The sequence below is a fragment of the Danio rerio genome, chromosome 19, assembly GCF_049306965.1.
Source record: "Danio rerio strain Tuebingen ecotype United States chromosome 19, GRCz12tu, whole genome shotgun sequence".
Taxonomy (NCBI): Eukaryota; Metazoa; Chordata; class Actinopteri; order Cypriniformes; family Danionidae; genus Danio; species Danio rerio.
The window spans coordinates 11,171,173-11,185,950 of NC_133194.1; the positions used below are offsets into that span (position 1 = coordinate 11,171,173).

General features: G+C 38.0%; 1 protein-coding gene across 14 annotated transcripts in view; it reads right to left on the minus strand.

Annotated features, from left to right (window-relative positions):
* grin2da (glutamate receptor, ionotropic, N-methyl D-aspartate 2D, a) overlaps positions 1 to 14,778 on the minus strand; it is a 256,122-nt gene that overhangs the window by 162,249 nt on the left and 79,095 nt on the right. For 3 of the 14 annotated variants that reach the window (XM_073931505.1, XM_009294079.5, XM_073931493.1), the window contains exon 1: positions 5,032 to 5,227. The exons of 5 other annotated variants lie outside the window; for them this stretch is intronic. The gene's annotated coding sequence lies outside the window, so the exon portion shown is untranslated. 6 more of the 14 variants (XM_073931494.1, XM_073931501.1, XM_073931503.1 and 3 more) reach the window with 4 other exon arrangements.

The window sequence follows — 14,778 nt, forward strand, 5'->3', positions numbered from 1 at the left end:
AGGGTTTTTAAGAGGTAGCCATCTCGCCTGGCTCTAGTTGTCAATAAAAATCAGGCAGGCAGCCACAGGTACCAACAGACCCCAAGTGATACTCACCCACCTGTCAGTTCTGGCTTCTTACATGAAGTGTGGCATAATATGCATATTTACTTTTCATTTTAATTTAGCCCATGTTGTCAGATTGCTATTAAAGTATGTTCAATGTGATTTACGCTCAATCACGTGCTTTTTTGCATGTACTTTAATCTTTCTATGTTTCTATTTGTTAATTGAATTAATTCTTTTTTCAGATTATAAGAATAAATTAATGCTCAAAATTGTTGCTTCTGCTTGAAAGGTAAAATCAGGACGACACCACCTCCGCATCATTTTAAGCCATGAAAAACCCTGTTAACTTGTACTGAAGTGAGTCAAGTCGGAACAATCCTTTAAAAGAATATTCCATTAAGTCCCCTGAGCTGTGACAGAGCAACCTCCGAGCCATAAAAATTTCCTATGGAAGTCTGTCTATGGATGTACCCCAACAAACACTATATTTTTTTTATCAATCTGGGAAGAATCAGAAAACAGCTCCGTCCAAAACAAAGGAGCCACTCTCCATGAATCCATGATAAATTAATGCCTCCTCCTTGAGGTACAAAATGAAAAGAGCTGAAAAAACTCCTCCATCTCATCAAACACATAGCCGCATCCCGCTCAGGAGACAGAAAAAAACCTTGCAAAGGTGAGGAGCTTAATTTGAATCATAACCCAAAACCCAGTGGGAGGGAGGAGAGAGTAGAGCACCAAAGAGTAAAAGTGACAGTGGCAGCAGCAAGCCATATTGCCCCGCGTTGGAAACCACATCTGTGGAGGCCCCTGAGATTTAATTTCGGATGCTCATGGGGAGCCTGTTTCTGTCTGTCTCGCTCAGGGGAAAGTGAAGGAGGGAATCCCTACAAACCCCACCCTGCCATCCGCCCGCCCCCACAAGACATCATGTCAGATTAATTTGAACCCAGGATGAGTTTGGCTAGCTTTAGTTTCAGAGGCTCTGGACTCCGATTTCATTAAGTGCACAGATAAAATGTCGGTTTACATTGGAACAAGAGAAGGATTTACAATCAATGGCCTGAGAAAGAGAGACAGAGAAAAAAAAAACATTCACGCCTGTCCGATAAGCAAGGGTAATTTACGGCTGATTTCAAGCCTCGATGTTAACAGAGTGCGAAATAACAGTTCGCCCTTGTTCCCTTTTCACTAAGGTACTTATTTAGATGAGCAATCAAGCCCAGCGGTCGAGAGACAAAGACATCATTCCACCACATATCACTTAAGATGGAGAGAAAAAAAAACAACTTGACCAAAAGGCAACAAATTAAGACCAAAACTCAACAGGCATTACAATCACAGTAAGCTACAGTAGTACATGAGGGCAGTGAGCGTACTGGAATCGAACAAAAAATCAGATGAATAAATACAGCTATGAAGTCTCTGTTGGTATTGAAAAGGAAGTGTGGAGTTATTAATTTACAGTGATCAGAGCGCATCTGGGTCTGGGCAAGATTCTTCAGGGGGTGGAGAAGAGACCGGCGGGAGAGACTGTGTGGAACGATGCTGGCTGCCAGGCAGCCTAGTGCAGGACCATTAGACAGAAAATGTCTGTTGCGCATTGGGAGAGATAGTATTTAAATATCATGTCACTCTGTCACAGTTTACAGCAGGGGGTCTGTGTGTTTTCACAGCCAAATAAAAAAGGAACAAGAGACAAAAAAAGCAAGAGACGAAAGTAGACTAGTGCTTGAATTTTATGATCTATTGAAGAAAAGGTTAGATTTTTTGCTCATAAACGTTTTGGTTCAGTAATCAGGGCTTTAATTAAGTGTTGTACAACATGGTGAAATGAACTTTCTGTGGTAATCAAAATGTTGTCACTGAGAGCGTAATGTAAAATGATGGACTGCTTAAGCTATTTGGAATTGTGGCTTCGTTGCACCATTGACTTCCTGTCGCATGCCTTTGAGGTCGACCTTGCGGAAGAACTGAAACCCTGCTTTGACATGAAGTTGGATCGAAAGTCGAATCTATTGTTTTCTGGGAGTATCCTGGGAGTGTGAGCAGCACTACAATTGTCTAGGGACAGGAGTTTATAAACAAAGGTAAAAATAAAAGGTGAAACTGCATCTAGAATTGTTATTGAGACTTCCGTAATTTAAATCCAAAAGACTTTGGTGCATCATCGTGAACATAATAATACTGACTTAACTACATTTGTTCTCATTAGCTGCAAATGGACGTCTGCTCGCTTTGGTGCATCATAATGCTAACATCCTATAAAAGAAAGACAAATCTCCTCAATTTCACAGCGGGCCAGCCAATATAGGCAAAAATACATCACAGACATAAATAAATGTCTCACACGCAAGCATATGCCTTTGTGTGCTTCAAAGCAAGCAGTTTTGCTGCTTCAGCGTCTTCCCCTGTATAATACATTGACTTTTTTTTTTAAAAAAGTAAAATGCCTGCTATTTCCAGACTCAGCCAGTGTCTAAGTTGTTTCTCTCAGTGCTGAGCAGTGAGAAGACAACATCAACAACTACAAACCGTCAAGGAGAAGAGCAGGATTCAGAGCTGCTGAAAATCATTAGCACTCTGGTTCTCCGAGAAGCTACACTGTCAAGATTTTAAGTCTCACTTTGCATAGTGATGTTGACAAATCCTATGGTATCATGGGAAAAACAACCCTGACTGCTACCATCCTCTTCATTTAGATTCAATTCCAGTTTTATATGCCTTTGAGCTTTAGAGAGCAGGAACAAAAAGCTATGGGGATTATTTAAACTGTACCATGGTAAAAGGGTCTGATGAGGCTAATGGCTCTGATGATTAAAGTCATTTGCCAATCTCACCCCATTGGTTAAATAACAGATACATGAATATTCAGGGTGTGTGTGGATTTTGGGAGCCCATTTTTGGACACCTGTTGACATGTTTTGCAGAAGATAATTGCTTCTACATCTCTTTTTAGACATTTAATTAAGTTTAAAGAGCAAGGTAAGGCCTTGGGTATGATGAAAATCTACTGTCTGACTGATGTTAACATACTACAAGAGGTAAACGTAGGCGTGTTCTGTTAAAGCATCCTTGAGATACGCATCCACACCCTAATCCAGCACAAAGCATATCAGACAATTCATTTCAAATAATCAAAATAACCTAAAAAAATTCCTAATTCGGTACAGACTGTCCTACTACTGACCTAGATGTTGCCGTAGTGCAATTGCTATATGGCGTTAGATAAAATAGTCAATTTTCAACTGCTCTGAAGTCTTGTGAAAATATCAGTCAGTCTCAGTCTTGTACGTAGGGTGATGTAACATAGTTCTGATGCATAGACATGACAGGGCTGGACGTAGGAGGTGGCTCCTCAGAACAGCTGGGCTCTGGCAAGCACCGAATCCCGTAGGGAGGGGGCTTGAAAGGCGAGGGGAAAACAGGACGCAATTTGGCTTCGATCTCGCTTTCTCCCTGGGATGTGCCTTTTCAAGACCTCTAGGCCAGCTTCCTGTTGGGCAGTCATCCCAAAATGCCCTCAAGCTGTGCTGCTTCAACTGAAGCAAGTGAAGGGTTCTTTATTTGTGTATGTGTGTGTTTATGTGGTCTGCGGTTATGTTGTTGGAGTCAACAACTGTAACCTGAAGAGGACTTTGAAGTAGCAGAAATCTCAAATGGTTCCCTCTTCCTCTAGTAACACCAGAGCCTTCCTGCCACCTTCAAACCTGTCAAATGAGCCTTTAGGTGGCTCCTGCAAAAAAAAAAAAAAAAAAAAAAGAAACTGACTTTCCCATGGGAAACAGTCTCAGACTGTCAAACCAACCTTCATGTTTCAGACAGGTCACCAGCTCAACTTCAACATTTAGGTAGGATGTAGCTGACGGCTTGGTAAAACACTGTCAAATTCATTGAGCACCCTATATAAAACTGAAATCCAGGTGAGCATGATAAGAGAAACATGAAGAACAGTAGCACACCAAAAGTAATCAAACCTATGACACAAATATATCACTCATAGCAATCAAATAGTCAAATAGTATGCAGCAATGTAAAAACTCACTGAGCAATAAAAATACAAAAGCTCATTCTTCCTAATAAGCCAGAGACATGCAAATTCCTTCAATCTTGAATGCTCAGTAACAAGTGGCACACAAAAGAAGGCAATCTGAGCTACAAGAAAGAAGGCACCTCAATTACTAAACTCTGCACACTGGCTCTGATATTAAAGACCTAATGAAAAACATTAAATTTAATACTGTGACCTGGTTTAATATTCCACACTTCTAAAAGAAACTATATTCTTCCGAGAAACAGAAATGACACCATTTACATGTATTGTATGAAGGGGGAAAAGACGTTCAAACCCTTGAAATGTCGGCGTATTATTAGAATTGCGGCTACACATAACATGACGAAAACTGATTAATCATTTGATCACAACTCAAAACACACACACACACACACAAACACGGAGAAGCAGACGACTGCATTCAAACTGCAGTGTTTCCAGAGGAACGTTCAAATTTAAGCAGGAAATACATATCTGACTATTTAATGAAATTCGCTCGACCACTTGTCACACTGGAAGATGGAATGGCTATACATACGTGCTGTCCTCCGTGGACTGCTCCTCTCCCTGAGGAAGCATACTAGGCTTGTCAGTGAGGTAAAGTTGAGACCCTATTCGCCAGCCCGTGGGGTAAAAGTCACTACTATCCTATATGTGTTTAGGATGTCTAGGTGATGGTCGGGTTAGAGAGAGAGACACCTCGCGTTATGTGCACGCGCATCAATGACAGAGGGGTCAAACCCCTCGCGCACCGGCCGGTTGTCTCCTATCCATCAAAGTGGAAATGCGCGCGAGACACAGGAGCGTTCATGCGCTGACGCAGAAGCGTGTCTCGCGCTTGCCGCCTTTTACAGGTTTGAAGGACAAAAATCCGTTGAGGACTTCACCAAACACCCCACAAGAAAGAAAAAAAAAAACAGCACACTCACTGTTTTTCAGGATCCAGACACTCTGTTCTCCCTGCGGCACTTCGTCACCTGTATATCCATTCCACAGCTGTCCATTTCCACGACGCTTCCACCCGGTGTGTTTCTCTGAGGTAAAAAAGGGGGGAAATTGTACGTACACACTGTCTCGACCTCTCTTTACTCAGCCTGCCTACATGTTGCTGACTAGCTCTCTCCCACCCTCCTTACCTCCCCCTCCTCTCTGTTTCTCACTCACTCAGTCTCTCTCTCCAGTTATTTTGTTAAAATTCAGTATATACGCCCCGTCACCTAGCAACCTCTCTCTCCCTCTCTTCATCACTCGCGCGACACGTGTTGAATGCTAAACTTGCCGTTGTGGACGGTTGCAGGAATATCTTAAAAGCGCATGTACACGCGCCGGTGGCGTATCACTATGCAATCAAGAGAGTTATTATAGCCCGCTTCCTCACAGCCTCCTCCCGTCCTTTACCCGGGAAACGTTCCCGCTCTTTCCCACTACAGCCCCCTGAGACGCAACTTGGCGTCTTGCCGCCTAAAAGGAGACATGTAGAACGTTAGATAATTACTGCCAATTATCCTTTAACATTGTGTGCTCCTTTCTGTCATTGCGCTCCCCAAAGTCGTTTTTACAAACCGTTCATTCTTTTAGTTATCCAAATGAGGGCTGCCTGGCGCAAGGAGAAAAAAATGCGAGTTATATTGATAGCGTTGCAAACTCTTTTTTCTGTTTTAATCCTACTCCTCTCTGCTAGCCGGTCATGATGTTGTCCTCTGCTGGACACCAGGGTGTTGAATGCTGCAGAGAACGTGAGTGTTCAGCAGTCCGTCGTCCTCTCCGAAGGTAATCACTTTTTGCCGTATATGTGGACGGACTGGGAAATGCAGACTGAGGGGGGAGATGATGTGTGTGTGTGTACACTTTGAATAGTATAGTGTTTGTTTGCAAAATTGAACTGAATTTGGCCACGCCCCACAGGAAGTTAAAATATATGGGCGGAAAGAGATGTTGATTGAATAGTAAGCATCAATAGCTGTTTCCCATTACGTTCAAATTGAGCAAATTGAAACGGCAAATATGCCAAATAGAAACATATAATTTTTGCAAATACTCGGTTATAGTGCAAAAAAAATGTTTTTGAGCTCATGGTTTTTCCAGACGAATAGATAAAAAGAGAATATTTTGCAAAACTGTAATGGAAAGTGCATTGGATTTCCCCCCTACATTTACAAGTTACCTGACATAAACAGCAGTTACATGATTAGTGTTTAAATTATACATTGGTTAACGAGTTGTTTTTTCAGCAGTTTGTGTTATGCATGCTTCAGTGAACCAAATTCATTCATTCATTTTTCCTTCAGCTTAGTCCCTTTTTTCATCAGGGGTCTCCACAGCGGAATTAACCGCCAACTTATCCAGCATATGTTTTACGCAGCGTATGCCCCTCCGGCTGTCACCCAGTAATGGAAAACATCCATACACACTCATTCACACAAGGGTTGTAAGATTATGCCATCTTCCATCGCCGATGGCCGAAAGACAAAACCCCAGAGAGGAGTGCACGTCGGACAGTTTAGGATGTACCACTGGATCGTCGCTCACTATAGTTGTTAAACATGATATTTCATTAATCTTGTCTCTTTCTAATGACTCTTCTGTCTTTTGAATCTATCAGGTAACGTGTCACAGCGTCAATACACTGCTTCAATCTTTCGCTTTCATGCTTTTACTTAATCATTTTAATGAAAATATTAGATACTGTTGGTTGGTTGCTGATAGTTGCGCAACTTTTTTTCCAACTAAGTTTGTCGACACCATTTTAACGACACAGATTACTCTGCCTGTTCATGCCAGAGTCCCACCTAAAAAGGGATTAACAGTTGGTAATTTGTGTGTAACTAATCTATATTTATTAATAATTTGGTTATGGGCAAAACTAAGACCAAGCGGCTCAGGTAGTTGACACGCTAGGCTAAAAATAATTCATTCGTTATGAATTAATTAATTATGCATAAATAATTAATTTCAATGCCACCTATGATGACGATCCCATCGTTCATCGAGATGTTTGACATTACATATCGTACGATGCCAAATTGGTCGACATCACCCAACCCTAATTCCCACACATACACTATGGCTAATTTAGGTTATTTAATTCACCTATAGTTCTTGTCTTTGGACTGTGGGAAAACCGGAGCATTCGTATGAAACCCACATGAACAGGGGAGAGCATATAAACTAAACTGCCAACTGGCCTAGACAGGACTTGAACCAGTGACCTTCTTGTTATAAGGTGACAGTGCTAACCACTGTGCCACTATGTCACCCTATTTAATTAAATATAATTTATTAATTTAATGTATTTTAGCTGTCAGTGTTTTCAGGGATAATGGGTTAATTTCTCTGAGAGGCTATTTCAACAAACATGTCATTCAAGAAGACAACCTATTAGCAAGTCAGTAAATTCTACTATTAAAAATTTTCATAGAAAACTTCCATATTTCATTAATGTATAGTATGACAGCATGTCCTAATTACTGTACACACAACTACTGTACAGTGCTGAGACCCTCATGACATTTCTAAAAGTTTCTATTTCCGCCAAGTCATGGAAAAACATGGCAAGTATCACCTCAGGTAAGCCTACAGATTATGTGCTTTATTCATTGTTAACGGCTACCAATGTGAGTGAGTTTAAAGTCTACTTTTTTTCGTATTTTGATGCAATTCCTAGAGAAATGGAATATTAAATGAGAAAACAGTGGGCGTGGCTTGTTTTTTCTACCGCGAGCTGAATGGATAGTAAAGTAGGTATTTTATTCAGAGCGATCAGAACAAAGAAAAGGGTTTTAGAAGAGTTATTACAACCTAACAGACTCCTTCTCATCAACATTTCTGCTTGTTATCAAAACTGACAGTTGGAGAGGTGCGGTTAAGTATGTTAGCCACACCCATTACCACAAAAACACTTAACCTGAGAATTTGACAAAAAAAAACGGAAGTGCATTTTCAGATTTTAATTTTAGATTAGAAGGGCAAACTATTTTTTTTCTTTTCTTAATGACATGCACAGATAAATTGTTTACCACAAAACTGCCAATGACTACGTTTACATGGACATCAGTAATTTAATTATTTGCCTTAATCTGAATAAAACAATAACATGATTAAGGTGTTTCCAAGAGTTGCTTTTTGTATGTTTCTTTCATGATCCCCTTTTACATGCTATAGCACATAATTGCATCACCACGCTATCCATATTTCCTCTGGAGTTTCATGTAAATTGGGGTGTTTCATTTTTAATTTGTTGACTTTCACTGCAGTTTGGCTCTTCATTTGTTCATTCAGAATCATTGTAAGCATGCATGTATGAACTACGGAAAAAAGTGTTGTTTTGAACTGTATACCACACGCCGTATGAGGGAAAAACCTTCACATTTCGTGATGCATGACTATCTTGTTGTAAAATGCAAGGATAATCCTACACGACGATAATAGTTTGATTAAGGTGTTTACATGTCTGTACTGCACTTCAATAATGGGACTAAAATCGACTTGCTCCACGTCTTAATTTGGTTTCTGTTTAGGTTGATTATGAATTTAGTCGAATTAAGTTAATCAGAAATCGCTGTTTACATGGTAGACTCTTAATCAGAGTATTGTCCTAATCGTATTAAAATCTGATTATTGGTGTCCATGTAAACATACTCAATGTGAGCTAACAAAATCAAATAATTAGTTTTGATTTCATTCGAACTTTAAATATCATTTTACCTGACATTTATTGCCATACTACTGAAAGCAGCAGCAGATAGTTTACCTCAGATCTTGAAAATTAAATAACGTCTTGAAATCTAAAGTCAGAACAGTGATTATAACCCTTACCATTTTATTGGGAGTGCAGTGCACGGCTGAAATGTACACCCACTGAACTTCAAATGTAATCACTCGATTGAATGGGCATTATCAGTGGTTATCAGCTAATGCATATGGGCCAGTAGGGGCCTTCTGCGCCCACTGGTAGGCTCGGAAGTCTGTTATTATCCATCCACATGTTTAATCAGCTATACTAATAGAGAAGACTACAGATTTAGATATACTTTTACATTACTGTAACGGTTGGGTTTAGGGGTAGACGTTAATACAATACAATTAATGGGAAATTTATTAAATAATATAAATAATTTTCATTAACTTCTGGTCTGTGATCTATAGCTGATTAACCATATGGATGGTTACAACAGGCCCCTACTAGCCCATATCTTATTATCTGATAACCACTGATAATGCCCATACAATCAAGTGATAACATTCGAAACGGCTGGAAGTTTTTAGGAATGGCTGGTATTTAAATATTGCTGTTGTGTTGCCTCACATTTGGTGCAGACATCCAAATTGCCTGTTGCTGGAATCTTGTCACGGCACATGTTGTTAGGACATGGTTTTATACACCAGTTTTTGAAGTACAAACACTACACATCATAACTTTGTTACACAGACAAAAAGACAACCGCAAACACGTGGATGAGAAGGTCATGTAATGAAACAAAGCTCATCACAAACATCTTTTCCCACAAGCAGAGCAGCATACTAATATATAGAAGACGCTCAGTGTCATTCACACTATTAAACACCATCATGGTAACACACATCAAATTAAACGAATGCAATAAACATTATTTATCAACATTAAATATAACATACAACTCTAATGTACATAACTCATAAGAAAAAAATAGTAATGTCAACAAAAATAAAGTGTTATGCAGGGAATTCTGGGAAAGTCAGTTTACAGTTATTAAACATATAGGAAGAAAACTTACTGTTAACTAGGTTATGAACTGTTACTGTAGCATTTTTACAATGTATTACCATTTAAATGATTCAATGTTTGCAGAATGATGGCAAGTTCTTATCCCTGGTCATAGATTGATGGATGATCATGAATGATCGCTCTTTCTGTTTAACTTTAAGTCTGTGTGAAATGGAAGTTGTTAGACTTTTATTTAGTTTAACTTACTTTGTCTTCAATGTGCTGGCATAGGCATCTATTGAAATGTACACTATGAGTGATGGATTGTCAAATTTTACTGTACCTTTACAGGCTATATGCACATAAAACCACCTTATTTACAGGAAAATGTGTCAGTTAAACGATTAAAGTTGGTAGAACATTTGCCAGTGTTTTGTCGATTTGTCCAACCTTGTCAGATCGTTCTATCTCCCATTTAAAAAGTAGGTAACACATTTTAATGACGTTTTGATCAGCATTAGATTTTGCTACTGTTGTAAATTTTAATGTTGAGTAGTGTGATATGAAGCTGTAATATCGTCCTAACCTATCTAATCCCTATCCTCAACCTCAGAACCATTAAAATATAGTGTTGGTAGCATAATCTGATGGGCATGATAAAATGTCAGGACACCTGGTCTGGAGTTAACTTTTTCCTGTATAGTCTGCTGGGGAATGTCATGCACTCAAGAGGGATCAATCATTGTTTTGGAGGGTCAAACCCTTATTTCCTTATTAACATCCAGATGGACCAGATCTATATAGCCAATAGTCTCTAATAAACTTAACAATTTTATAAAAGTGTGATTTTAATGACCTAACCTGTCAATGTTGCTCAGCAGCATGGACAGCATCTGGATGTTTGTTATTAGTATATAGCTGTAAAGATAGTTTCAACCCCAATTCACACTGCATAAACAGATGCTCACCAAATAACAGCACGTCACTTCTCAGCAATTTTTTTTTTGTCACGACGAGTAAAAATTCAGCATCTTCAATTGGCAAAAATAAGCTCCAACAGATGCCAACAGGTACCGACTAGGGTCACAAGCTGATCCGACAAAAGCTGACGAAGTGTCTGTTGCCATCTGTCTGTCTTCGTCAGTGCAGTGTGAACTGCCTTTAGGCTAAAAAACTAAAAAGAACTTTGACATGAGTATTTCCGGCCATTGACTCACAGTCAGTCTCTTGTATATCACGTGCAAGATTGTAAGTTTGAGCTATAGGGCTGCACAATATATCATTTCAGCTATCGCAATGTGCAGATCTGCAATAGTCACATCGCAAGATATGCAATGTTGAGTCTGAATTTTAGTTGACCAGGGGCCACCGAACAGAATCACTGCCAAGTTTAATCACAATAGAGTAAAAGTTTATCATTTACTTTTGTTTTTAAGGGCTGCTACGGAGCATTTCAAGAGTTTAAAACATTTGGGCACACAAAATTATGTTTGGAGGTATGACAAAGATTAATTGTTTCTTTTTCCAACTTGTTTACGGTCCAAATATCTACATTTCAAAGCAAAAACAAGACTATTTTACTTCTGACAGATCAATTTGCTCGTTTTAAGGAAAAACTTTCAATGTTGACTTAAGGTGAAATAAAACAATATTTTTACTTGATCTAAGAATATTTTCACTAGAAATGTGACAAAGCAAAGTAAGAAATGCATTTTTTTTGCATTGTAAAAATGTATGTGTCTGTGTCACGTTCTGTACCTGAATATAGATAGACCCATTTCGTAAAACTGTATTCATTTCGCAATATTTAAATCGAAGAAAATAAAATAGCAATTTCAGATTTTTCCAATATCATGCAGCCCTAGTTCAAGCAAGTTCCAATATCAAGCAAGCCCTATTGTTGCTGGCTGCAGTTCCCTTAACAACCACCGCTCTTGCTAATAATGATATAATAATAATAATAATAATAATAATAATAATAATAACTATCTATCCAAGCATCCATCTATCCATCTACCTGTCTATCTGTCTGTCTGTCAAATAATGACCAAACATCATTTACCTTATATTTTTGTGAAAACATTTATTTATTTATTTATTTATTTATTTATTTATTTATTTATTTGTTTATTTGTTTATTTGTTTGTTTTTTGCAAAAACTAAACTAAATACCACAAAAACGTCTCTCACAAGAGGTGTTTTTTTCAGACAAATAAAAATCTGATCAAATTTATCGATAAATCAATTCGTCCGTCCATCTATTTGCCTTAGGGTTGTCGCAATACTGGAATTCCGTGCCAATTGATAAAGAATTTTTTTACTAAATATTTGAATATACTGAAACGTCCATTAAACACCGCTAATTTGCCATTGTGTTCACATGCTCAACAGGAATGACTGTGATTGGCCATGAAGGTCATCAATTCAACGAATTCACTGCTGTTAATTAAGTGTAACCACAGATATAGGGATACTGGGGCATTTCAAAGTCACGTTAATCAGCTAGTTTGTCTATAAGCTGACATACGAGTGATCTGCTGATGAATCGCTGCTTAAAATTTTAGGACCATGCTCAACAGCGCTCAAATGTTAGCGGAAAATGGACGTTTTTAAAATTTCAGTATCGATTGAATGTCAGTATTGTGACTACCCTAGCTTGCCTGTTTGCGCTCCTTTAAATTGCCAAATGAGAAATACTATCATGATAAGCATGGGCCAGAATAAAATTCTGACAGTATGATTACCTTGGATAAAAATATCATGGTTTCACGATATCACAGTATTGTGATTACTTGCCTAAAATATATTATGTGCTATCCTTATACATAAATTGCTTATTTAACTTTAGAATAACAATATTCTCACTTAAAAATCTCTTAAACTTGATTTTGTGGCATAATTGATGAGTATTTTTCTAATTTCGCGGATTTCCTGTCCGCCATTAACAGTCCCCATCAGTTTCCTGTCCATCACATGCAAGATAATATGGTCACTACAAACGTTTGGAAGAAGTGCGTTAATCATTAATTTTCAATAAATATTTATAATATTTTGGAACAGTAACCATGTTATGGTAAATAATTAAAGGTGCAGTCTTTGCAGGTGCATTGTCTTCAGAAACTTTTTTTTTTGTGCAGTTGAATGTCTCCTCACATTCCAATAGTGATAATTAAAGTAAATGATCTAAATGTATTTATATGTATTTTTATATTCTGGGTAAGGCATAAGACAAAAAAATGTGCAATTCAAATTTGTCGGGCCGATAAATCCAATAAGTAGCCCAAACCTTCTGTCAACAAATGAAGTTTTTATATGCAAAAACCAATAAATGCTCTAAAATTAGTATTTTTATCAAGCTCATGTGTGTATGTTCAGTAATATTACGTTTGTAGCAAAGAAAACATTATTTTCCTGGTCTTTAAAGAAAAATAATTTAACATAAATAAAGAAGGCTGAGAAAATTTGTCATTTTTTGATAGAAATTTTAGATGGCACTTACAGGTTTTTGCATCTGAACTCTTTATATCTAGATGTGTACATTTGCACACCCCAGTTCATGCACATCCGCCGTTTTAGCACACCGCGTTCACGGAATAGTAACAGCAGTATATTAAATGCTTAATCAAAACTTTAAAATCCTGCATCAATATTAGAGTTACTTGGAAGGATGACAACATGGCTGAAGTATTTCTGTTAGACAGGTAATGTTCTGTTTTAAAACTATTTCAGTCACGCAAGAAGCAAATGTAGATTGTGTTGTTACGAATGGGTTATATGCACAGAAGTTTTGTTCAGGCACTGAAATCTTCCGGCAAAAGACTGATTGACTATTTTCAATTTCAAAAAGGAACCTTTTACAGCATTGATGATGTAGATTTTATTTAGTTTGAAAACAAAACATAAGTAAATGGCGCTTCTCCATCTAGCCCGCTTTACTGAGGTGAAGTTGGTTGTTATATTCACATTGGTTCATTTTTGAACAATGACAACCTGTGATGCTCTCCCTATATTGTTTACCATACTTTGAATATTCGGTCTAAAAAAGCATGCAAGTATGGCTTAGTAATAAGCGTAATTCCTGGAGGCCGCCGGCCAAACTCTAAGCATACAGTAGTCGCTTTGGGACAAATTAAGTGAGAGAGCATGCATGCAATACTGCAAGTTTTGCTTGCTACACAACTGAAAATGTGCTGGATATACAGCTTTTCATTCTGAATTGTAGTATTATAAAGTTTTCTAACCAGTGAATGACATGATCTAGTCATTTTAGTGGTTGTCTACTGTTATCTTTAAGGTGCGAGTTCGTGATTTCAGGAGGCGTGGCTTTGGAAGGCAGGGGAAGGGCTGTGTTTCAAAGATATGCTAACAGATAGCATTTTGGCAGATTACCGACTGCACCATAAAAATAAACCACTGACTTCTGCCGTTTCATTAGTTTCTAAAACACAGATTTCTATATAACTTGAGGCTTTTTCCTATTTTTCTTTGAATATAAAGTGAGCCACTGCACTGTTTAAGTCCATAGCATACTTGGATGGTGGTTTATAAGCATTGAGTTTTGAAATGTTTCCTGAATCGTGGATTGGCTAGTAGCTTTTGATGCTGGATGTTTTGTTTCTGCTGGAGATACTGTTGCTCTCAAAAACTAAATAAAATAGTCATAAAAATTTTAAAATCAATTTAAATATACCACGGTTTTAAAACCTTGACTTTTTTTAAACCGTGGTAAACCTTGAAACCAGTTATCGTCCCATGTGTAATCATGAACCTTTCCTTTTATAAAAAAAATTATATGAATATTAAATGACTACATTTTAATTCATATAGAAGTTGTCTTCAGTTTCTATTCAGATATCGAATCAGTTTCAAAGCCCTTCTCTTTTCACTTCTGAATGACACACAACCCCTTGTGGGTGTGTGCGCGTGTGAGCAAGCAAGCGAGAAAAAGACACAAGGGCCAAGAGGTGTGTATCTATGTGTAATACCGGTGTGA